The sequence below is a fragment of the Syngnathus typhle genome, linkage group LG5, assembly GCF_033458585.1.
Source record: "Syngnathus typhle isolate RoL2023-S1 ecotype Sweden linkage group LG5, RoL_Styp_1.0, whole genome shotgun sequence".
NCBI classification, from domain to species: Eukaryota; Metazoa; Chordata; class Actinopteri; order Syngnathiformes; family Syngnathidae; genus Syngnathus; species Syngnathus typhle.
Genome location: NC_083742.1, coordinates 7796417 through 7823401, shown reverse-complemented (window position 1 = coordinate 7823401; position 26985 = coordinate 7796417). Strand labels below are relative to the sequence as shown.

The 26985-nt window shown below is 39.1% G+C and overlaps 1 long non-coding RNA gene across 1 annotated transcript in view; it reads left to right on the top strand.

The window, feature by feature from the left end:
* LOC133153852 (uncharacterized) overlaps nt 1-20630 on the top strand; it is a 49252-nt gene extending 28622 nt beyond the window's left edge. The window contains exon 3 of the long non-coding RNA XR_009714398.1: nt 20536-20630. This is a non-coding gene — a long non-coding RNA (uncharacterized LOC133153852). The remainder of the gene's footprint in view (nt 1-20535) is intronic.
* Nucleotides 20631-26985: the final 6355 nt, after the last annotated feature.

Below are 26985 nucleotides of genomic sequence, written 5' to 3'. Positions count from 1 at the left end.
TTGATATGTGAGTATATAAAATACTATATAAGTTCACATGATGTTTTGGGAGAAGCTTGACAGTGCTGTTGGAGTGCATTGGGATATGAGTCTGAGGCAGTTGAATGTTCCCGTAGACAGGGAGCAGCCAGCGTGACTAATCTGGGAATCTCCTCTGTGGCGAGCACGGGTGGCCGTCCTTCACGCCTCGCTGATGGAAACTCGTGCCCCCCATCACAAAACACGCATGCACTCAACAAAACAAACTGATGCCTAACTAGTTTTGAAATCAGAAACTAGTAAAAAAAAACTTCAAGAGTGAAAACCTGACTTTTTGTATTCCCAAGAAGACAAATTGGGAATATATGGCGGCTTTGTGAAAACAGGATTGCTTTGTTTATGCTGCAATGAGGTAACTTGAGGAAAGCGCCTTCATGTGTTTGCCTCCCAGCTTGCTGGAGCTCTGTTGTGTTTTCTGTCAGGGTTTTCTTTTAAGCACCACTCTAACATTTTCCACCACAGTGGGACAAATGAGGAATTTGTAGGTCAGGTGACAAGGAAAAGTCAATCCATAATACATTCTTCTATTAAATATTTTTAGAGAAATGGCAGATACAAAACAGATGTGACAAGAAATGCAAGATAAATATACTGTTGGTCACTGTCCCTAAAATATACATTTAAGCCTGCAAAGTTTGATTCAGGAATGTTGTATGCAAATATTAATTATTTCTTTTCCAAACACCGTACACTTTCTGAAAAGGACTCTTTAAATTATATACACAGTATATAAAAAAAAACCTACAGGAGATCTTCCATTAAACATTGTAAAATATAGCTTGAATGATTTTCAGAACATAATTGTAGTCAAAACTCCGGCCGGGAAGACAATTTACATATGAACAGAATATAACATCCGACTTTACAACACAAAATTAATACCATCACTAAGTTTAGTGAATTATAATAATTGTAACATATTCACTTATGCTAAATAAAAAAATCAATAAAAATAAACAATGAAATTTAACAACAGTCCCATAAATTTCTCCTTCAAGATGAATTTAATGTTCAGGTTTGATTTCTGATGGCTTTGAGAGAGATGAGCATTTATTTTAACGGTTGTATTACGGGCTATTAATTTGTACTGCTGAGGTCCATAGGACAGAAGTGGTCCTTCATCAGGGTACTACCAAGAACTATCTCATCTTTGTGATTTACAGGACTTTTAGCACCTTGGATCCATTTGGGCACTTTTCTTAAGATGACAGTTGAGCTTGCAATTGAGCTATGTTCTCCCACATAGCCAAATTATACTTCATATGCATCATGTTATCTCCAATGCATTAAACATACTACTGGAAATACAAGTAAAAGACCACTTTGGGCTGAAGTTTGCCTTGCTTCCAAAGTCAGCTGAGAAAGTCTCCAGCTCCCCACAACTCTGAACGGGATGAGTATTTAAAACAAACAAAAAAGGATGGCTTCTGGTATGTTCTAAAGCAGATCAAAGCAAATACAGCCACATCTGAGCTATCCACAGCGTTTCATGGGCGGTTTTTAGGAAGTAAAAGTATTTTTTTCTAATTTGAAAGTAGTACCTTTCATGTGCACGTGTCAGCATTACAAGTGAGCAAGAGCAAAGACATTTTGACCACGTTGACTTTTTTTTTTTCCCAAAAAGGTGCCAAACAAGTCAACCTCATCTTAACAACATTACCATTTCCTGAAGGGGGATATACGAGGGGAGTTTCCTTAATAATGATTTGTGGGTCCTGAATCTGTGGTTGTGAATGTGTCACCCACCTTCAGTCTGGAAGTGTTTCATCCAGAATACCTCAATTTTTAGCGGGTCAAAAGTAATTGCACAATTGAACCCAAGTGATTAATTGGCCATGTGTTGTACAGTCCTATTTCTTCATACTTTGAGACAAATGGATTTGTGCATTTTATATGAACTATTAAATCAGCATTTTGCAACTCTATGACTTGAGAAACCAATTCAAAGTCCAAGAGGCTTAATGCGAGTGAAGGAGGTTGTTTGGCTGAAAAAACAAGACAACTCAAGAGTGAACGAAAACATTAAATTAACAAATCAGTGCGGTTAATTTTTTTTCTTGTCTTTTTCTTCCATGTCATTTCAGATTAGATTTAGAAAATATCCCAAAACCTTTTTTTGTGCAATGACGGCAATTCAAAAATATGGTGAAGAAAAGGAACAACCCATGAGCTACGTTATACCACATCATGGTTATTACTGTTATTTCAGTGGAACATGTGCCAGTGTCTCAATACCCAGCCACCCAGCTTGGGTGAAAATTGGGCGATTTGTGTGAGGAACGACATCCGCTGGGAAGACTGTGACAAACCAAACCATGCAAGTCACTTGCTATGCTGAGCTTTGGTGGGACTAGCTGCAAGTCACAAGCAACATTTTTGGAAAGCCTCTTAAGGTCATTAATCACATTTCCATTTTTTACATTTTAGCCCATTAAGGTGGTAGAGTATCAAGGTAACATCATAAACCATTGTCTTCATATGTCTGAACCTAACTGCAGTTTGAGATTTCCTCCCCCTTTTCTGACTAATGAATCCTTCTCATAATATCTTCAGTGAGAGTATCAAAACATCTCAGCATGAGGCTTTCAAAGCAAAAGCAGATTTTCTTTGATTGCTTCAAGGTGATTTCTTTCTAGGCTGAGTCGCAGCATGGGGCCACAGGAAAACCTCCGGGTGGCGGAGGGACCATGCATAGATCTGGGAGGGAGTGAAGATGATAAACTGGGTGTCAAGACTTGTTTTTCTGTTATTTGAGATTAACACAATACACTATATTATAACACGTTGTTCTTATCAGCACAAGTATGAAACTATTGTTAATGTCTTAAACCTTTTGTTCCATTTTTAAGAGCATTTCAAGTTTTCATAGTTATAATGAGCAAGTTCTGAAGATAACCTGAAGATGACCTTCATTTTGGTGAAGCAAAATGTGAAGTAGTAATTGAATTGGATGGTCTCTCTCTTCATCTGTTCTCGCTTTCCTTTGTTTCCCTTTAGTGCCAAATCATTTGCTACTTGCACATTAGTTTGACTTTGCCCCTTGCAGCATTTGTGACCTTCTTTTTCTACGACTGTACAAAAGGTGAGCGGGGAATTGTAGTAACCTAGTGGAAAAAAGTGACATATTGAACAATCACGTTAATTCCAGATATATTGTTTACCTTACATTCTTTTACAATTTTGACTGATAAAATACACAATTGGGGTACAAAAATGAGTCTGGATGCTGTTGCCTGGTGACTATAATTGTAGTAGGCGACTGGGGCAAATGATGAGTTAAATAATTGCGGCAGAAAAATATTTCCTCATCTCTTGCTCACCTCAAGCGTGCCATGCTATTTCTATTCATCCATTTATAATCATATTTCATCATTTCCAATGATATGCTCCTCTTCCGAATGTATGATTCATTCCAAAATCTCAATCAGAATAGCTTTATTCTCACTGACTATGTTTACATGGACACATTTGTTTGGATTAAAAGCCCGATCGGAATAAAAATGCTTCATGTACACACTGTTTGGAAGATTTTGACACGATCAAGCCCATTCTGATCCAGATTTTTGAGGTGTGGTTTATATTGATTGGTAATCCGATCATTGTGCATAAAAACACCTATTCTGAAATGCCGAAACAAGCCGTTTTTACAGCGCGTCTGTGACTTCAGTATACATCTTTCCTTTATTTCCAGAAGTTAGTAGAAGCAAAGCGAGCGGAAGACACGGTGGGGGCAGTAGTTGTACTCCTGGAGGATAAATTCCAACTCCAATATAATGCATTAACACGGTGTAACAGTGCAAACAGGCAAAAAAATGTTGTTGCTTCTTCATCAAACTTTGTAAGATGTACCAAACTATTTATCAAGATCCAGGAGCTGCTGTGGATTGTTTCAAAGAAAGACTCAAAAACACAATTTAAAACAATAGTGAGTAGGATCAGCAAAAGCCATTTGAATTTCTTGACATATGTCAGACATGTGTCAGCATGGTACCATTCCAACTTTCTTTTTTACGGAATTCATCCGTGAATTGGGTCACGCTTTAAAAAAAGGTGACACGTTTAGAGTCACCTCAAAATTGTATTGTTTCAGTCTAGGCATCGCGCGGACCTACGCTCAGAGAGAGAGAGCGAGAGAGAGAGACAGAGAGAGGGAGAGAGCGAGAGAGAGAGAGATGGAACATGTGTTGACATGGCTATTGTCACAGTCATGTCGCTGCCCACCTGCCATCTCCTTTTTAAAGATTGTGTAGAGCTATGTTGAACAGGGAGTTGCTCTTCCACAAAGGCAATGGAAATAAAAGAGCACAAAAGCAAGAATTATTTGTCACAAAAAAAACTGGATAGCAAATTGCTTCAAGTCATTGTCGAACAACTAATTGAGAGGCGATGAAGGCTGAAATTGAGCCAATGATTAACAAATAATGCTTTATTGTTGCACATACAATTCTGAGCAATAGACACTATTATATGCTTGTAGTATTACTTTCCGCCCACAAAGGCATCTGAGTCTCTTCCACATGGGGCCCATAATCAACAAAGAAAATAAGCTGCTGCTACATTTCCCCATCACAATCACCCACAAAGTAGATTTTTTGGAAGAGGAAAATGGTGACCTGCCAAAGCGGCTGGTGGCACAAGCAGCCATTAACTGGATGAATCCATCCAATGTCTCTGCATTCAGCTGGTGATGGTTTTCATCCCTGAAGGGGAGATGATGCTGGGAGGGCTGCCATGGCATTGCCATGGATCCAGATGGCCCAACACATGAGGATCCCGAGCAAATTATCAGCAGACCATATTCCATAAAGTACAGGCTGAACCCCAAACTGTATGTTAGTATGGCCGAATTTTCTTTCCTTTGTGCTCCACATATGGAAATGTCCCGTATTTAACATAGGGAAAATTGACACATGAAATCACAGGCAGAAGGGCTCAACTGACTGTCAGACAATATTTACTCTATGTATTTGATGGGGCGGCTCGGTGGCGTACTGGTTAGCCTCACAGTTCGGAGGGTGTGGTTTTGATTCCAATTCCGGCCCTCCCTGTGTGGAGTTTGCATGTTCTCCCCGTGCCCGCGTGGGTTTTCTCCGGGCACTCTGGTTTCCTCCCACATCCCAAAAACATGCTTGTTAGGCCGATTGAGCACTCCAAATTGCCCATAGGTGTGAGTGCAAGTGTGGATCGTTGTTTGTCTCTGTGTGCCCTGCGATTGGCTGGCAACCGGTTCAGGGTGTCCCCTGCCTACTGCCCGATGACTGCTGGGATAGGCTCCACCACGCCTGCGACCCCCGTGAGAACACGGGGCACAAAAAATGGATGGATTTATTTGATGGCCTTGATAGCATGGCTCTCAAACTTCTCCCAGCATGGACCTTTACAGCCCTTGCAGTCATTCTCCTCCTAGCATGGACCTTTACGGACTTTGCAGTCATTCTAGAAAAGGAAAGGGCTTTTGCTGTTTGTTAAAGATGTGTGTGTGTCTGTGTGTCTGTGTGTCTGTCTGTCTGTCTGTCTGTCTGTCTCTCTCATAATATATATTTGTGTTTTCTATTTTTTCTTAAATAACATTGTTTACTTAGCTTGAACAAACACAAGACATTATATTATATAGTTATATAGTTAATTATATAGTTCCTCGTCTGCTCTCTAACTTCAGAAATTACCAAGCATAGAAGTTGTCAGAGCTATTGAAAATGACTTGTTATCCATCCATCCATTTTCTGTACCGCTTAGTCCCCACTGGGGTCGCGGGCGTGCTGGAGCCTATCCCAGCCGTCATCGGGCAGTAGGCGGGGGACACCCTGAACCGGTTGCCAGCCAATCGCAGGGCACACAGAGACAAACAACCATTTGCACTCGCACTCACACCTAGGGACAATTTGGAGTGTTCAATACGGCCCGCCACATCATTTTATGTGGCCCGCGAAGACAAATTGTGCATCAAATTCGTGTGTCATTACTAGAATTGCAAATTGTCTTCAATTTTAGTATGTTTTTTTTTCTTCAATATTTGACCGGTTTTTACTCGTCTGATTTAAAAACAATTACATATGAGTGCATATATCCAACATTTTTTTAATTTATAGATACTTTTCAAGTGACACACAATCACCATTTACTGAACACCTGTAAAAACCCACATGTGCAGTGGTCTGAAATCCCCGTGAACTTCATAAGGATCAACACATTCTCAAGGGATTGAATCGATCGCAACTACCTGTGAATATCTGGTGTCAATTATCTATCATTTTTATCCGTTTGCATTTTCCTTGAATTTTTTTTTCTTATATATGGGCATTTATTGTCCGCCTGGCACATTACATATATTTTTCAATATCCAATTAGTGCACATGTGTCAAACTCAAGGCCCGGGGGCCAGATACGGCCCGCCACATCATTTTATGTGGCCAGCGAAGACAAATTGTGCATCAAATTCATGTGTCATTACTAGAATTGCAAATTGTCTTCACTGTTAATAATATATATATATTTTTTTTTAATATTTGACCAGTTTTTACTCGTCTGATTTGAAAACGAGTTCTTTGTCAGTTTGTTTTTTAGCTTTTACTGTATATATTATGAGGTGCTCATACATTTATTTGGGTTGACAGTCATAATGGCTCTCTGACAGAAGCTATGACCACAATGCGGCCTGCGAAAATAATGAGTTTGACACCCCTTCCCTAAATATTTAAAGCAGATGAAGCCGACCATTTATCGACAGCACTCAACTGGGTTCAAGTGGGGAGTGCATTGGAATGAGGAGCAAACCTCATCGATTCTTCTATGTCTGTAATACAGTGTTCACAGTGGAAGTAAGTCATTCAAGTCATTCAGATGTAATTGATTTAATACATCATTTTGACACAAAGAGCCTTCTTGTTTGGGGATTATTACAATTAAGAAGGTCATAGCAGTCATTGGGGCATCCTGGGGCATTTACTATGCTACTTGAACTCTCCTCACCTTGAAGCACTCACACAAATGCAGCAGCGTGAACGGGACTGCACATTAGAATGGGGAATTTGACAGGCTTGAGCCATGTAGCACACTGCTCTAAGTGCCCTGTGCACATGGGAGGATACCACAAAGGTGTGGAAAACGTTTATTTCCTTTTATGAATTCCTTATGCAGTCACGCATGATTGATGGTTTGAAAGTGATGGGGAACTGTAACTTCGCAGTAACATCGCGGTAACCCCCCCCCCCCCCCTATTATCTTTTCGCTAATTAAAAGTTCTTTGTTTGGATCAACGCACACTCGGGATTCACGTTGCCTGAGAAGTGTCTTGCAGATTTGACTGTCAGCACTTTGATCAAAAGGATTATAATGAGACATCCTATTGAAGGGAACGTTTTCACCCACACAAGCCTCATTTATGAATTGTTTGGGTGTAATTTTTTGGCTTCTGAGTATATAACAGAAGAAGGGACACTTTCCGTTAAAGCAGGGATTGTCAACCGGTGGTCCGCGGCCCTCTCGTGGTCTGTGGTAGTGGTGGAAATGGAAAATAATTAATGAAATTGATTTATTATTTAGATTTTAGATTTATTTGCCAGCTAATTTTGTGAATCATTCACCCATCCAAATTATGTCAAATGTAGCTGAGATTCCCAAAATAGAGATACAGATCCAAATAAATAATCTTTATTGGTCTATCCTCCTTCAATGCAAAATAAAATAATATTTCGCCAAAGCCGTTGCTTCTTGGTTATAATGGTGGTCCCTTGGACAAAACCAGTTGAAAACACTTAGGTTAAAGACTTTCTCTTCCTTAGTTGTATCCTCCCATGATAATTATGGTCGACCAGAGTGATGTGACAAACATGAAAATGAGTTTATTCTAGAGATAAACAATTATCTCTAGAATAAACTCATTTTCTTGTTGGTCTTCAGTGGTTGCACTGCATGACTGACTATGACTAGAGTGAGGTTGTATAGGCAACCTAAGGTTATTCTGTTCATATTTATTTCTTAAATTACATTAAATTATGATTTCCCCATCACTTGCAGCTCACAGCTCCTGTTATAAAGCAACATTTTATTTTATGGTGCTTTTCCCATCTGGCCATATTGCGCAGCTTGGGTTCAGCATGAGGAAACTTTACTTCTGTATTCCAATATGTATTCTGTTCTTTCTGATGCATAAAATTTCTATCTTTGCTCAGATCTGATCAAAGATGAAGGAAATGTCAAAAAATATTTCTACATCAGTTCTGTATCATTCATCAGGCATGCGATTCATTCCCTGTGATTTAATAGATGCTTGATTCAGATAGATGTTATCTTTCCTCCAGTAGTCTTGTTTCCCCTCCGTTTGTAATACAAAGAATTTATTTGCTAATCTGGTTCTGTGCCTCATGTGTGTAATTTGCTTTCTTGTAAAACACTGCGCTGAAAAATGGGTTTCGTAATCCCGTTGTAGCAAATAGCCTCCAGATTCTGTCAGTTATGAGTGATTAGGCCTTTGCTAGAGCATTTCTCAAAGGCATTGCTGGGATATGAGCCAGCATTGTGGTCAAGATAGAGCATCCACTAATGAGTGACAGGTCAGCCTTGTTTATGGATTAGGGTGGCCATGAACCTGTTCAACCAATGCCACTTATTTCTTGGCTCATTTCCTCCTCGTCCGCCGTTCCTGCAGGTGCCGGATGCTCTGATAGTAAACTCACAAGAATCCAGCTAATGACAGTACGGATAGCAAGTCTTACATCTTTAACAGTAAGATGACAGTATGTATGATTCTTTTATTCCTCTGTCTCGTTTTTGTTGCTTAACAGCTCTATTATGGAAATTTTAGAGTTTCTTTTTTTTTTTTAAAGAAAAAAACATGCTTGAGTGGATGAAAAGGTTTACGGATGGTGTTGCTTTAATTTACATACTATATATAGTTCCATTTTTATTGTGTGAGGTGAACGCTCCCATAATCACTCCACTTCTCTCACATGTCTACTAAATCACCCAGTGTGTTAAACCAAGTAAATTTCGATTTCAATGAAACTCGGTGTACTTGTTGATAGCAATGGCCTAAATCTCACATTTTTAATCCTAGCAGTGGTTTGGAAGCTACGGCCTGCTAAATTTGGAATTTCTTTGGTAAAAAGGGACATAGCCCTTTTCACCCATTATGTCTCAGGAACTGAGTTAGTCTTCCCAAAAAAGGCATTCATGTTGAAGATAGTACGTATTTGACCTCAGCATTTTTCATGAAATATGATATTTTACATGTTCTCTAAAGCAAACGTTTCAGAGATTAGATTTTCTTTTCGCAACAAAAAAGAGTCAATTTATCCATGAGGATATGGCGTCTACTTGGTTTCATTAAATCCGCTTGGTTAAACCCACGCGGTGATTTGACATGGAGTGACCCTCTATCTTTTTATCTATCCTTCGACCTTTTACTCTGACTCTCTATCTTACACATCCACCGAGGCAGACCGTTTCCACACAGAGCTAGGTTCTGCTTGATTTACTTCATTCATCACATTAAAACATGCAATTTATCACATTATAATGCAACATTGAACTTTTCTCAAGTTTCTCATTTCATTTTCTTTTTGGTACCAAACAGCCAGCAGTAGCCGTAAATTGCTGCAACATCTTCAGTGTTGCTGTCATTCAGCTTTCTTCTCGTCTTTTCTGTTTGGATCATAATAATCATGACTACCTTCATTATACTAAATGAAATGTATTTGAATGTACTTTATATGTACTTGAGTAAATCATATTACTGTTTTTTAATTCAGTTAAACAGAAGCTGACTATAAGTACAAAGTACAATTTCCCCACAATTTCTTTGTCTCATTCCCATGTGCAGATGACTCCTCCATAATTCTTGTTAAATAATTCTGATTCCTGTCTTTCTTATAAAAGTTAATTCATTTCAGAAAGAAATGACAATGTATTTCATTTTTTAATTAAAGGGGCGTAGTCTTTTTGAGAGTGTATGTGTCCTCCAGCTATTACTACTTTAATCACTGTGTTTTATGTTTTGTCAGTTAAGTGGTATAACTACAACATCTCATTCTGAAACCCCGCTATTTCTAATTTCTGTTACATTATGTCGCACTAAAAATGTGTGCATATTCTGGCTACAACAAGGCAATGATAACTATAAAATGACAAGAAAAAAAAACATTAAAACCTCACTCCAAATATTATTAATGGTTTTAGAAAACATATCTATGAGAATTTGCTCATCCAGCATTCTGACACACCCCATCTTGTGTAAATTGTGAATAAAGGCGGCCTTTCAAAGATTTTCATGACATTTGAAGCTTTCTAAAAATTATGAAACAGGGAATTTCCCTGTGACCATGAGGCCAGGATGGACCATTATAGTCATTCAAAACCTATATATTTTTTTAAAAACAGAAAAATGAAACTAGTTAGCATTTCAATTTTAATTATTAGTTTTGGAGAAACCAGTAAGTAATTAACTTGAAGAGCTCTCTTTTTAGCCTGCTATATGGCTACGCAGTTTTTCATGGTCACGGAGCGCTGAAAGCCGACTCTCTCCAAAAGGCTACTATGTGGGCTAAAGTTGCTCATAATGTTGCTGCTGTCGGGAGGTGTAAACATGAAGCACCTAAAATAGAGGTGCCTAAAGACTGGAGTCGATGGGAGAATCCATGAAGCCATAAACGTGCAGCTGCTTGCTTTTACCTGCTGATGTATATGAGACAATGTGAGCCCATGCAAAAATATGTTTATACATTGGTGACCAATATAAACATGCTATGTCCTACAATTTACTCTTTCAATGTGCATGAGACAAACACGCTGTAGTGAGACTTACATCAGTTCATCAATATATCACTCCCATTTGTGTTTTCTGGGTACAAACGAATCAATTCAACAGGCAGACTGGCTCGTTCTTGGGTCATAAAGTTTATAAGTTACAACAAAAGATTGTTTTCCACCACAGCTGCAGCTCCACTATCGGTCAATATCCTATTAGACTTTGCCCTGACGATACAGTGTGCTGTATTAACGTTCATTTGTTGAAAAAAAAAAATCTGATAACATATTTTCTATATTCTTCTCTCAATATATTGTTGATGCAGTGCAAATTAAAACCGGGTGAATTCTTAAAAACCTGTAATTTGGAGTAATACTTGGTAATATCACTGATCAGGCTTCAGTGCCAACATTGAAGACAAGATCCAGATAAAACCATCCTTCTATCTATAGTGCATGTCCACATTGGAGTTTTGAGTGAGCTAGAGCGTTCCGGTTGACTTTGAGCAAGAGGCAAGATAAACTCTCTGCAGGTCACCAGTCATTCACTGCAGATGAAGTCAATTACTATCTATTCTACAACAGAGATGATGCTGGCTGGCTGGGTCGTCTGTATATTACTTAATAAATATGAAAGTACCTTGATCTAATAAGCTTTTATTTTTGCAATTTCGCTGAAGGTCGTGTTAATACACGAGCAAACTCAACAGACACCTGCAAACAGCAGCAGGGTTGAGACAGAATTGGGTCAGAAATCTGCTTCCTCCCTCTCACATTGTTCAAGATACTACTTTATTTGATGTATATATATATTTTTTCTTTTGCCAAATAAGTTGTGATGTTTTTTATCTCCCCAGTTCGCTGAATGTTGCCCCTGTCAATTTGTTCATAATTGTCAGCTGTAAAAGGAGGGAGGAATTTCATCAGTAAGGTTGCAGACCTTTCCCATCAATGTCAATGCACACTGGAGTAAAGAAAATGGCTGAATTCCTGGTTTAGTCTTTGACATTCCTTTTTTCTTTTTACCTTTTAATGTCTTTTATTTATGGTCACTTTTTAATCCGATGCAAAACTGCAAATTTCCGGCAGAACATTACAAAAGAGTGTACAATAGTGTCAGCCACAAACAGTGGCTTTCCTTGAGTGATCTTTGCAAACATTGCGCTTCTGTAAAGCGACTTTGAGTACGTTAGAAAAGTGCTTTATGAATAACGTGTTCTTATTCTTACACCATCCTACTAAACACATAATATGATGACTGTTAAGAACCATTTGACAAAATGCTGCAGCATTCTCTAATTGAAGTTCAGACACAATTAAAAGTGACTGACATCATTATAATATGCTGTTAGGTTCTCTGTTCAGTAAGCTTTCCTTTGATACGAACATATGCATAGTGGTGTGAAGAAATTGGACGTCATGAATAGGACGGCGATTTTGCATACACGCTCAACTTGTGCGCCGAGTAGCCTACCAACATTTATATGCATGTTCTGAGAACTTTGCCTCTAGAACTTGTGAAGATTTAACAAACGGGTTCCCAAAAATAGTTCATCGTGCTTATGAGTAACAGAACCGCCAAACATTCGTACTTTTGATTGACGGAAGGGACGTTCAGGTAAAACTAAATCTAGGTCGCACTTATGACGCACACTCAATGTCAAAGATAAGTAGGTGCTGGGTTTTGGGTCTTTTTCAAGCAGCAGGGGAGGCAAGGGTTCAGTGAAAAGGTGATGGATTGATGCTCTCAGTCTTGGCAAGTGATGGCTCCGAGACGGTGTGTGTTACTCTTCCATCAGCCCTGATCTCTTTCCACACCCTTCCTTATAGCCGCTGCCGTCGGGATGGCAGTCTGAGAGAATATCGATAGAATTTAAAATGACAAAGCAGTTACTGTTCCCTGTTCCCCTTCTCGTCTGCCACATCTCAGTAAACAACTGTCTTAGACAGGAAGAACAAACAGCAGGACAAGCAATACAAAAGGAATGATTGTTAACATGGATAATTCAATATATTGACAGAATTACCACTACAATGTTCTGTTGTCAGTTATAATGTGTAACTTATTTCAAAGCGTTTTATTAAATCATCCTGTCTGGAAACATACATTATTTGATGTCTACAGCAAACGTATGCCGTCACTGCACGCAATGCTGAACAGCATTACGTCAGCATGCTCACACACGGGAGTTGCACAAATATTGCAGTCCATTGAAATAGCCAGTCTGGGGTTGCCATGACAATGACCGACAAACTGTACTTCTCATTTCAAGCTAGTTGAAGAAAATTGAAAAGATAAGTCCAGATCCAGACGGTTGTCGATGCATGACTACCGCAACACCTGAAACAGGATTCAAATTTTGCCGATGAACTGGTCATTGAATCGGATGTATACTAGTGGGGACACACTCCACGCTGCATAAGAAAGAGCCCTTAAGGACTGGATTTGGGCACCGCTGGTCTACAACATTAGTCTTCAAACACACACAAAAACACCACACTGCATGCAGCAAAAAAAGCTAAATAATGACCATGATCTGTTTCAGGCATCATTTGAAGGAAATGTACATTTAGTTGGATGTAATGGCTCCCTCATTATCATTATGGAGTAAAAAAGAGAAAAGAGGCAGGAAAACATGAGGGGCTTTAGTCAGATGCCGTAGAAGCCGTTTTGGTAATGTTCTCACAGTCTCTAGCGACCCGTTTGATTGCAGTGGACACACTTCTCGATGTCCAGTTCAGGAAAGAAGCACTCTTGTTTCTAAAAATAGCTTCCTGTTTTTGTATCCAGAAATGTGGTGATGGAAAATTACATTTGGCTGAATTCCTGTCCTTTCCCAGGGGAGAATGCAGTTTTTTCAGTTCATCCGAGAGGGCGGAAATGTGTTGAGTTAATGATAATTCTCAGCAACAGATTTTAGATGCACATTAACTCTGCCTATTTTCTACAATCAAGATTATTTCCCATTTGGTACAGAAAGTAATTATTTCAAGTGTTGATGCTTCGCTGATGACCTTCATGCTGAAAGCTCAGTTCACACACACACAAACAATTTCAAACTTCTCTTTGCTCAAATAGCTTTGTCGTTGTTTATGGTTTTACATGGTAACTAAGATTACATGTTAAATTGTTAATGATTGACTTGATTTGTTTGGGACTTTTTATCTGGTTTCAACAGATTTGTCCTTCATGATTCATGCAGTAATTGGCAGAAATAAAACGTCGATTCGCTTGAGATGAGGAGTTGTTCTGTGTTAAAAACAAGGTAGGAGGCCTCTGAGTATTTGTAGCATCAAGCATTTGCGTGTTTTTTTTCTTTTGCTATACGCTGCCAGAAGGTTATGGCTGCATTACAATTAATACCTAGGCAATCCTTATAGCAAAGACACCACAGAGCTGCATTGCAGGTATTGACAATCTATTCTATAATTCTGGTTTTGGATCACAATCATGCATTGGCCTTTTTCCGTGCAGATATACCAAAAGATTGGTCAACAAACCCGGGCCAATCTTTGATCTCTTAACAGCTTTGACGGTGCGAGGCAAACACCAACCTCAATCCTCTCTCTTTCCTCCTCTCATATACTCTTCCCCTTTTTTAAATGTTAGGGTAAAGAATGGTCTGAAAATGCCTCACACTGAAATGATTATATGCTCATGTTGTGCAGTCGTGCCTCTGACATTTTGTCCCTAATAAAAGGTTAGCCCAGCATCAGAGGTGAGACGAGTACACTCAAACTGAAAAGGTTCAGGGGCTAAAAGATTTCTCTCAGTGCATGTGCCCCTATTAACATCTTCCGTCAACCAGTCAACCAGCACCTGCTCCTCAGCAGGGATAGAGACACATGTGAGAAGAAGGCAAAACTACACAAGACAGACAGATATGTATTGTCTAGGGCCCATTACAGTACTTCATTTTTTCATTGCTCTGTGAAGATAAGTATACGATGCCGTATGCAAACTCATGTTAGTGATATGCGTTAAATTCTAACTTTTCAAAATCTTCATTGATGGAAAATGATTAGTCATCAATATGAGCTATTGCAACAGTGGTTTCCCCGAGAATTAGCCATGTGTGATTATTATTATTTTTTTAATCCAACTAGAACTATCACAAAAAGAACAGCTGGTCACGCCACCTGTTAACTTGTTTGCGTAAAAGGGGAGTTTATTTCTAAGATACTAAATGATGTTTAGTTTCAGCTTTCATTGTTGTTTAAAGCTGCTGTCTAATGCACGCTTTTTTAGTCACAGTTGTGTTGGTAGCACATGAATTTGTGTTTACATAAAGGTTGAATTACTGACACTGAAATCATGTTAGTGTGCGAGTAAACCAGGGGTCGGCAACCTTTTTTACTCAGAGCCATTTGGGACCGCCCCCCCAATGAAAAGAAAGCACCCGGAGCCACAACCCATTTTGACATCATTATATGTATATATTATCCATCTATATATTATGCTATGTACAAAAAACTATTGCATTTATGAAAATGAAATCAACAAACTGCTGCAGAGAACACAGAATTGTATTTCTGCATGTAACAAAAAGCATTTTACACATGGTTAATGCTTAATTTCAAATAAAATACCCAGTGTCTATTTGAGTCCTCGTATTTAAGAAATAAAAATCCAAACTAACCCAACCCACTGAACAAAAAATGCAAACAGCCTGCAGTCACCTGTCCTCTTATTTATGAGATAAAAATCCAAACTTATCCAAATATTATCCACCAGCACTGAAGGAACAATGCAAACCAAAAAAATGCGCAGTCTACTCCTGTCCCATCGCGTGAACTGGAGTGTGCAGCCAGTTGTCCTCCTGAATTAAAAAAAAGGACTACTTCTGCTCACATCAGCCTTCCGCATCAGCTCCGAAACGGCCTTTTTTCGCTCCTCTCCCTTGGGATATTTCTTAGCAAAGGTCGAGTGTTTGTTCTCAAAATGTCTCGCAACATTTGACTTTTTGTTGTTTGCCAATTTTTCACCACATATTAAGCAGACTGGTAAACCAGTTTCCTCAGCAGTGAAAGCAAAACAATCTGCCCACGTAGCATTAAACGTTCTGTTATCTTCAGAAATGTTCATTTTTTTTGGATTTATCCATCATTTACCTTCCAGGCAGGGGTCAAAAAATCACGCTGGTAGTGTGCTGGAAAAACGCCGGCTGCCAGAGGTGAGGGAAGCCAGGAATTCAAATGTCGCACATTGGCGGATGTGATGCATATTTTGGGCCGTAAAAATATTAAAAACGTTGAATTTTAATGTTACAAGTTTACCATAATCTTCAAATTCAGGATTATATTTTAAAATGAAAAAACTAAATTTTTATAAAATACTCATTATTTTCCAAAGTCACAAGGAGCCACAACAGAAGGATAAAAGAGCCACATGTGGCTCCGGAGCCATGGGTTGCCGACCTATGGACTAAACAGTCCCACAACACATTCTGCAAACACTGTGGACATGGAGTCCTTAAAATATTTTTTTGCGGCCCCTCCAGCATTTAAGTCACAGGTGTCAAACTCGAGGCCCGGGGGCCAGATACAGCCCACCACATCATTTTATGTGGCCCGCAAAGACAAATTGTGCTCATACATTTATTTGGGTTGACAGTAGGGGTGTAAATCGCGGGTTTTGTCACGATACGATATCATATCGATACAAAGAACCTCGATGCGATATTTGCCGATATCTTAAAGCCTGCTGTGATTCATTCACGATATAGTGCTCTACGATCGATATAGAACAATATCCTGATTTATAACAATTCATACGCAAAATCAACAAGGTACTGCAAAATCTTTATTTAGGAAATTACAAAGTGCTTCCAAACGAATGACTTGAAGCCCAAAGGGGAGCGAATTTCCTCGTCTTCTTGGACACTAGCCATAGCACCAGCCCAGGAGCCGCGTAGTTGTCGGCTCCCCTTTCACGTGCCTGCTCTGCTCACAACACAACACGCCGCGCACTGCTCCCGGAAAGAGGAAGCAAGCAACAATGAACTGGATTTCAAAATAAAGTCGCGTCTAATGTCCGAGGTAAAAAGCGGGCGATATAGATCGATGTTTACGTTTAGCAGCGATGCCAACAAATCGTAGAGCGTTATATCGATTAATCAATGTGTATCGATAAATCGTTACACCCCTAGTTGACAGTCATAATGGCCTTACAAAAGAAGCTATGACTACAATGAGTTTGACACCCCTGATTTAAGTTGTCCATCACTGTTTCACGTAATTACTGTATATCATGAAGTGCAATGTGGAAGTCTGTGAAATGTTTTACTGCTTTAGTAACTTTTCATGAGTTGTGTTGTTGTAGATTAATTTCCTAAATGCAGAAAATACCATCCAATATCAGCTGTCTCAAATGACTACACAATTCAAAAGCCTTTTTCGTCTCTCTTATCACACAAGCCCGTCTGTTTGTGTGGACTAATGATGATGGTCTCTAATGTTCTTTTGGAAGAAGCAATTAGCTGCTGCTCTCTCCAGACGCAGTCTGCACACACAAAGTAGAGCATATGCAAGAGAGTTTTTTTCCCCCCCCACACTCAGCTTTCAGCTGAGCCATTACCTGGCAACATAGAGCTGTCTGGGGCTTTGGAGGGAGCTTCAAACTGCCTGAAATAATTGCATGAAAATCAGTTTTATGACAGTGTTCCGTGTGAGACTAAAAAAAAAACATCCCAGAAGCTAAAGAGAAGATAGGATAGAAATATCAACCAGCCCTAAACATAAAATGTTGAAAACAAAAGCTCGACAAGAATGACATGCATATCATTTAGTTTTATTCCTGACATATACACCTTTTTTTAGAGGCTGATTTTTTTTTTCAGGATTCTGAGGAAATGTGGTGATGATTCACTCCCCACTCCTTCTTCCGACAGGCTAGATATGCCTCACTCATCATTTATTATTAATCGCAGAATTACTCTGGAGCATTCTCCAAAGAACGTGAGTTCAAAGGGAACACATCATGACAGAATATTCAATTGTCTGCTCAGCATGTGAAATAGCACACACAGATATAAACAAATATTGCTAGAGGATTCCGTTATTAATGTTGACCACAGCCAGCTTTTGAGATATTCTGTAGAATCAAAATAATCACGTGGAAATAGATTGACTGGATATTCTCATCCTTTAGATCTGCCAAATCACATTAATTCTTGTCATTCACCTGAGGAAATACTTTGATAATAAAATGCATCACTGTCATGCCACTTGTCATTAATGTCATTATCTTTAGGTTAATCACTCGCTAAACTAAATATGGAAGTCACTTCCAAGCGCATCACATCATGTTAACTGCATCCAATGAAACGTCCAAAAATCTCACTCTCACGGCGAGTTGTCCATCCAGGGGTATTACCAAGGTTTGTGCTGACGTAAAAAGAGAAACACTTTCCCTTTTGATGTTTGTGGCCGAGATCCAACGATCCAATTGATCTGTCCTTGATGTAAACTCACACTGGAGAGGAGAACACTTTCCTCATACCAAAGCATGCAAATGCCGTCCAACAGACAGTTTTCACCGATTTTCAGGTGATTACATTTAACTCGAAACGTGAGCAAAAACCATAAGGAATGTAAGAAATTCTTATTTACTAAGTAACAATCAGAAACCAAAGAAAACCAGCTTTGAAGAAACACTTCCTAAGACAAGATCAGCAAGTATATCAGCAATAATCTCCAGAGTGAAGGATGAAAGTCATAACTATGGGCAAAAAAAATGGAAAAAACGGTTTGGGCTTGCCAAGTGTCTTCTTGGATGGTCTCAACAATATTGAATAACAGGATAATGGCAGAAGCTAGTGTCAACAAACTCAGAAGTCTACAAAAATAGTTTGTCTGCTAATTAAAAAAAAATAAAACTAATTGCAATTGCACTAAAGAACCCTTTGCCAAGAAAATTTGTGCGCATTTGACAATCAATTAATTTTAAGCCTCCTCGGGCGTAAACATTTTATTTGGGGACCCAATTAAAATTGACCCTACAACCCCAAATGTTTTGGAAACAGTTTTCAGAAATATTCTACTAATCTTCTGCCCCATAACTGCAGATGCAGAGACTAATTTGGCATCATGAACACTCTCTTGAACACACTTTATATTTGCTTTGTGATGAATATTTCTTTTTCAAATTTGAACAGAGATTAGCTCAGTGTGCAACATATAATTTATCTCACATTAGGGTGTAAAAAGTATTTTTTTCCCCATTTCACTGTGGTGAGAGGAGATCTGCATAAGATGCAAATGACGTGATCATTAGTTGATCCGGTGTTTGGATCGTCAGCTTTGTTCCGTGCCATCAAAGGCAGCTGAGCCAGTGGTGTCTGACAGAATCATTTGTCTCATGGTATGAAACATCAAATTTCATTTGTGCTCTTGTATTGCTATAGGTCATTGATTCCCAGTCTCTGCAATGTTTATATTTCTGAGACACCACAGTGTATAAACAAAGGTCAGGCTGCACATAAGTTTGTTGCAGCAAGTGTTGCCTCATTATTATTGTTATTATTATAATTGGAAAGGAAAAATACACATTTGTATGTATTACACTTGATTGCCTCAGGCAGGATTTGTCTGTCGGAAAGCGCTGGTTTGTGTTTGTATTTTGTCAGCACAACTTTGTACGTATCTGCTGCAACAAAATGAAATTTCTCATGGGAGAGAAAAATTGCAGCGTAGCTGTTTTCTTTTCATAATTAAGTAGTACTCAGAGACGACCATGTAAACCATCAGTAAGGATTGTTTGGAGTTATTTTGAACTCCCGTCCTTAGCATCTAAAGGAATTCTATTACAACTGGAAATCAGTGCTGTATTTGCACAACAAAACTATTTGTGTTTTGCATCTCCGACTTGACGTCAGTCATCATGGCTGTTCTATATGAAAACAACCTTTGAACCCTGACCACACTTCACCATTCATTTTGCATTGGGAACAAGCAGCGTGCTTAGTATGTGCCGGTTGCTGTCACTTTGTCAAGTTCTATTTTCACTGCAGCATTGATGTGTGCAAACCAGAACCGGGTGGATAATGTTGCCATTACCTTTTTTTTTTTTGTTTTTGCCATACATTATTATTGACAAAAGGATCAATAGTCAAATATTGGTCACAGCACTTGGGGTTTGTCTGGTTCAACGTAATCAAATGATCAATTCACATCTGAACATTCATTAATAACCTCTTTTTCAATGAAGTCATGACCTAGTGGCAGCAACAAAAAAACAAAATACAGTTACATATTGAGCGCAGAATTTTACAAACATATTATGAAAAACAAATGCATATTATGGGATTTGCCTTTAAAAGTCTTTAAAGAAATTAAATCAATGAGCTTCCAGCCTACTTCCATGCATAAAGAGCAGAGTAAACAAAAGCCTTTTTACTCAACTTTGTCTGAGCATTGGGGACCAAAAAGCAACAAATAATCTTGTGATCCAAGAGAAGAGGATTCAGCATTTTTCAAAGTAATTAAGACACAAATATATGAAGGTAGTAGTACCAATATTGCCTTATAAATAAAAGTTTAGCCCTGATTGGCCCTTTGAGTGGCCAAAGCAGGCCATAATTCACACACAGTGCAGTGCAGTAAGTAGCTCTTGTGTTATTTCGTGGCCGGTGAGAATACCGGGATGAACCAATTATGAGTGCATGTTTTTCTGCATTGTATAAGACATATTTCTTAATATTGTTGAGTCAGCAAGTCGGCTGCATACTTAATTCCAACGCCATTCTATTTTAGTCACAGATCTCCCCTGAGAGACGGAACAATCAAGTCCAATCTATCAGCGCCTCGCCTTGTCTTGTTCCACTTGCGGTGTAACGGCACTCACCGCGACATCAAAGGTACGACCGCCTCTCCCGTAATACCTCCAGCCTCCGTTAATCACTTTGTTCAGCTCATCATTGCAGCAATTATATTTCCTGACAGTAGTTTTGGTTTAAACATTCAACACTTGCATCTCTCTGTTGTGTGTCCCCTAGGAACTGACTCACTCGTTGCTAGTTAGGTGCTTCATGATTGTTTATTCAATAGGTTTGTTTTTTCCACCCTCCAACAAACCATTAGCATATTTCACTCAATTAGAATGTGGTAAATATCACTTGAAGCTTTTCAATATGCTTCACCTGCCTAACAACTCAGTCAGATTCATTAAGTGGCTCTTTGGAATTGCAATTTGTATGCAAAGAATGTTGACGTTTTCAATATGAGACACATGGAGTCCCAATTGCGTCTTAAGGATACATTTTTACAATCATAAGCTATGTATGTAAATAGCTTGTCATGAGTCACATTTATAATGAATCCATTATTTGTTTTCCTAAAGACTTTTATAAACAACATCTGGGAGATTGTGCTTTGACCAAAGAGTAATAATACACATTTAAAATGAGTAAATTCCATGATTTTGAAGCTGTGCTCGTTCAGCATTTTGTACTGTGTAATGAATGTACAGTGTTAGTTTGACTTTGAGCTATAGTAGATTTTTTCCCACCTTTGAGAATGCAAGACTATAAGAAAAACATGAATTCCCATAGCAATGATGAATTCACTTATGTTTTATTAAATACCACACACACACACTTCTAATTTTGGTGAACCGTTTAGTTATTCATTAATAACGTTGTTTTTCATGAAACATGGAAACCTGAAGACAAGAATTTAATTTCTAAAATACCCTCTGGTTTTGAGAGCTCCAATGACAGAGAATCTAGGCAAGATGTATTATCCACAAACAGAGTATGAATTATTGTAATGCTGACTTTTCCTCCAAGTGACTACTGCATCATTTGAAAATCCACTTGTAACTGTGGCTGCGAGTGTGTTTTAATTATTTTGTAGATGTGATTGATACTTCAGTAAAAGTATAGGAGTACAGTAACTCCACTGTATTCCAGGCTAATTAAATGTATTTATGCCTTGAGAACACTTTCAACTAAACCGCTTCCCTTTGTAATGGAAATATTCTGTTCCCTTTTTCCTTTGATTAGTCTACACTCAAACTGTCCGCAAATGATATGCGTGCCTTCTGTGTTACACTTTTTTTATCTTTCTTTCATTTTAAGTTACATCTAAAGACAGTGAGTACAGTGTCGGAAAGGGGTCATCGTGCGGAAACGTTGCTGTATTTTTAATTCATGGCCATTAGTGAACATCTGCTAATGTAAAGCTAAAAAAAAAAAAAACATGACGTTGGAGAAGCAGATTGGAAATCTTCAAATGTTCGTCCTTGTGTGTTCTGGACTCCAAGTAAGTCCGATATGTTGGTGTTTAATGATAAGCTGTGAGGCGTAATTGATATGCCGACATAATATTCCCCTTATGCAATGGCTATATTGCTCGCCTTCTCCTTGTCAGGGTACAAATTACTATGGTTCCTTAGTATTTGCAATCAACATTAGCTGTGGTACTCTCTTACTGGTGGGTAAAATAAGCATTTCTAATTAGAGGAAAGGATATAAAGCAAACCGTAATTCACTCATCTAAATGTACTTTTTTTTTTTTTACCCTCTCGTCATGGTTTGCTTTGCAGGAAGGGTGGAAAGAGAGATAAGCAACAAAAAGCAACAAACATCAAAGCAGGATTTGCTACTTTAAAAGGAAATCGACTTTGTACTTATGATGACTTAGAGTGAGGAATGAATCCTGTTTGTGCTTAGAAACACATACACATAAGCACCCCCCCTCGCTAAATAAAAATACTCTGTTGAGATTGTGATGGCTTTGACTGCATTAATAAACGAAACTTAACTTTGAGAATCCTCGAATTTGTGTCTGTCGCACTTACTTTTATATAATGTGCATCCGAAATTACACTTACTATTTAACCAACCGGCAGCACGTTGGACAAGTGGTCAGCACATTTGTCTCGCAGTCTTGTGGTCAGGGATCCAAATCGGGATTGCATATTCTCCCTGTGCTACTTCTCCCACATTGCAAAAGCAGTCCCAAAAAAATGGCCAGAGAAGTTGAATCAAAACTGCACAATCTACAATTCACACAAATAAAGTGAACATTCAAGCATAAAATCCAAACTTGGTGATAACCGTCTATTAAGCACTCAATTGAGGGTTAACTAGATCTTATAGTAACTTGAGGCTCAATTTTTCATCTTTCATCATAATTTTTGGACATTTCCAGGTACGCAACTTTAAAGTGTTTTGTTTTTAATCAACGAGGCCCTCTAGGTATTTTGTAGCTCAATTAGCCAAAATGAGATTTTCTAACAAATCTGTTGGGGTGTACTCATTTACATGGAGTGTTGTCTGTCGTACGTAGCTGTTTGCCAAATACCGAATATTTCTGTTTCAAGAGCTTTTGTATGTAATATGTTAAAAAGAAAATTGTGTTGCTGCACTTAATATCTGATTTAACTTTTGGCTTTTTCTCTTCTTTTTTCTCTCCTTTGTGATTCCTTATTTTCTTCCCCAGCTCTTTCTCATTCTACCTGTATCACCTGTCTGTTTTTGTTTGCGTCGGGGATGACTATTGCCTAACAGCTATCAGCCTGTGTATCTATTAGGTGTGTATTCTTGTGAAGCGATATTTCCATGCCCGTTTATTGCAACCTAGATATCATGCCACCATCGCTTAGGGATATCGCTGCTTGTATGTGTGACAGTGACATGCAGTCAGGCTTGCAACTGTTATCTGGAAATCATCAGCTTCTGACAGTATGTGTGATATGAAATCAAGACATGTGTCTGAATGGCTGTGGGAACCCTGCATGTGTTGGATTTGCGCCTGCAGCATTGCTCGCATGTCAGAATGCATTACAGTTATGTGCATGACCATCAGGAATGACAGTGTCATCCATTCCGGCTATGACTGTTCATTTGCAGGAATTGCATGAGTGAAGTCTTCTTCATTATCAGGTGTCCATGGAAAAACAGGGGTTATTAGCATTTTCATATTGACTCAATGACCACAGGGAAAAAATGTCTAGATGTTCTCAAGAGTTGCTTTTTCACACATGGGAGGAGCTACTTGTTGTGAAGTTGTACAGGAAATCGCTGACATTCTGCACAGCATGCAGGACTGTGAAATAAGGTCACATTGTTTTCAATGAAATCACAATCCACATTAATCCCGCTCTTTGCTTTGGCAATTGTGACACAGTTCACAGTTCACGAAGGACCCCTAATTCCACATAAATTAATACGACTGAAATTTAGCTCATCTTTTTTCTTCTTCTTATATTTACAGAGGAGCGATTTGGGAGGGAGTAGGAATAATGACAATGGCGACGTCACATTATTGCTACATGTGATATTCATGTTTCAAGTGGGACTAAATTTAAGTCAAATATGAAGTCAAAGGGCAGCACGGTGAATCTGCAGGTGCGGGGGGTCCACTTTTTTTTTTAACTAATCAAGGGACGGCTCAGAGTGTCCTGGTATCTCCCATCCCCGGTATGAATGGATTAATTAGGTCTGAAAGAACTTAACTAAGCTACACAGAGCCCTAACGTCACTAACAGGTTAGGGATGAAGATTGTTTTAGCTGTAAAGGAGCAAGACAGTGTAAAGTTTATTTAGAAATAACACATTATTAAACATAAAACATATCATACTTTCAAGAGAGAATCTAAATCTAAAAATATCCTTCACATAAAGATTGGGTTTACTGTGCTTGTGTGAAAAAGCCCCAAAGTGTGTGATGTTTAATTCCCTTTATTCACAATTGGTGAATTATGCCTCCATTTTGTTCTGGAGCTATTTCGTCAAAACCTACACTGAGTGCTATCATTTCTACCAAGGTTTGTCGTAATTACCAAATGGGCCTCAAACTTCAGAACGCAAACACATAATTGGCACCCAGCAGAGTACCCTCATTAATGTGTCTGCTGTTCTGGGTTTTGTGAATCCAAGATGTCTCTGCACAGGCCTTGCCTTTATCGGAGAGGATTTAGACTTTTCCCTTTTGGCACTGGTGTCAGAAAAGTGCAAATGAAAGAGATTAAACTAGCACAGATGCCACTTTCTGCGCTATGAATCTCTCCCCCCCTGTGCTGTCAGCCATTTTAATTGTTTCTGTTTAATGTGCCATGTTGGTGCTTTTTATGCATGAGGATTAGCTAAAACCTTGTACAGGAAGTACCCTCTCCAGCCTTTCTTCTGCGTCTGGGTGTCTTTATTGACCTGGTACCCCTCCTTTCCCTTCTCTCCTCTCCCGCCTTAACCTGCAAGCTCAGGAGAAGTACAACTAATACAGGACATGGAGGACTATGAAGTTCGCTCAGCTGCCAGCATCTTGGCGTCAGTGAAAGAACAAGAGGCCCGTTTTGAGCAGTTAACCCGAGCCCTCGAGGAGGAGCGTCGCACTCTGCAGCTTGGGCGGGCCAATGCGCCACCCAATCCTCCCAGCAGCCAACCGTTAGCATGGCAGCAAGTGATGATGCAGGTAAATGTGTCAGCATGCTGGACCCATCCCTCTTGTCTATTTCAACCACAACGTAACATCCCAGCCAACTGCTCTAGAGCTACTTTCTCCTTTGTAACCGTCCCATCCGAGCAAGCTCATTCCATCATCACGTTAAGTCCTCATTGGTGGGAATCAATAACAATTCTGGCCAAGTTCTGGCATTTTGAGGCAGCAATTTACATTGCTTCAACCCTATCCTGGATGTTCCGTGTATTACTTTTTTGAGGCAAACTGAGTCTGCCTCTCCCTCTTGCTTCCTTTGCCTTTTTCCACTAAGCTGCTGCTTGACATCCAATTCCATCTCCTTTTACCTTCTGGTCTTTGATATTGTCTGGTGGTGGTGGTGATTGAATGTGGCCTTTCATCCAGATATAGGAGACCTGACCAGGGCTCCTCTGCTGACTGTATCCGCAAGTGCAGGAAATGTAAGTTGGACAAATGAGACAGCTGTAATCTTCTCAAAATGTCAGCAGACACATCAGTAGATTGATTCCAGGACTTTAATTGTCTGGTGAGAGAGAATCTCTACCTTTGTTCATGACTTCCAGCGTGAAGAAACATAAGAACTAACTGATGAGATATCCCTTTTTTTTTAGGATTCTACTAATGCATGTGTTTCTTTAACACATTTTTGGCCTTTGGACATTCCCTTTGCACATTATGAATTTTTGAACAGAGCTGTTCAAACGTTTTATTAAGCAGAAATCGAAAGCAATTTGTTCGTGCAGCACCTGCAATGCTTAGATGTGACATGTTTATTCACGGTAAAAGTGCAAAGGGCATTTATTATTGATGAAGTAAGACCTTCAGAAATGATTATACCAACCTTACATTTCCACTGAAGGGCCTCACACAAGTAGGAAGGAAAAGGTGAAAGAGTTAATCTTATAATCCTATTAAAATAGTGTACTGTATGTGTATGTATACAGTACTTGTGTTTGAAAACGGGACTATGTGTACTGAAATGTTTCCAGGATTTACAGTTTGAAATGTCCTCGCATTTTCCTGCATCATCAAACCCATGCTGTGACTCAATCCTCACTCTCTGCACATCCTTTCGATGTGATCTTGGATGTAACTGGAACTGATCACATAAATATCAATCATTTTACATCAGGCGTTCCCCAGTCAGTTTAGAAACCTTGAAAGGCCACACATACTCATTGTGTGTGTTTGCGTGACTTGCATCATTCAGGTCCTGTCAGCATTTCAGCTATGCAGTTTTCCCACAGATGTTATGCGGAATGATGTCGGGAAGATATAAATATACTGCAAAGCATATCAAAGTTTATATTCAAGTCAAGGCAGGTTAGCGAATACTTTGGGCAAAATAGTGTTGATCTTAAATGCCATAATGTGTATGAAAAAGTGATCGTCAAGTTGGTCACAGTGGTCTATTTTTCAGGAATGTATGAGATTCATTCTTGTCCTCATGTCAATTTAACTGTTTTATGAATCAATGCAAAGAACATGTTTATGCCGTGCCAGTCTGTGTAAAACATCAGAATGGGTCTGTCAAGCACGCCATTAGTGTCGCTTTGATGGAATCATCAAAAGGGATTCAGTGACACGGATCGAAAACAGTTTTGAATCTCCATCCATTGATAGTCCCTGCAAGCCACCACTCATACCATGACACCCTTTCTTCATTTGACATTGCACTCGCCTTTGCAAATTGATTTTTGCCCGAAGGTGCGTCACCATCAAGGCTTTGAAAGATCAAGTGATGTATTATGGGAAGTTCTATGTGTGGAGATAGACAAGACA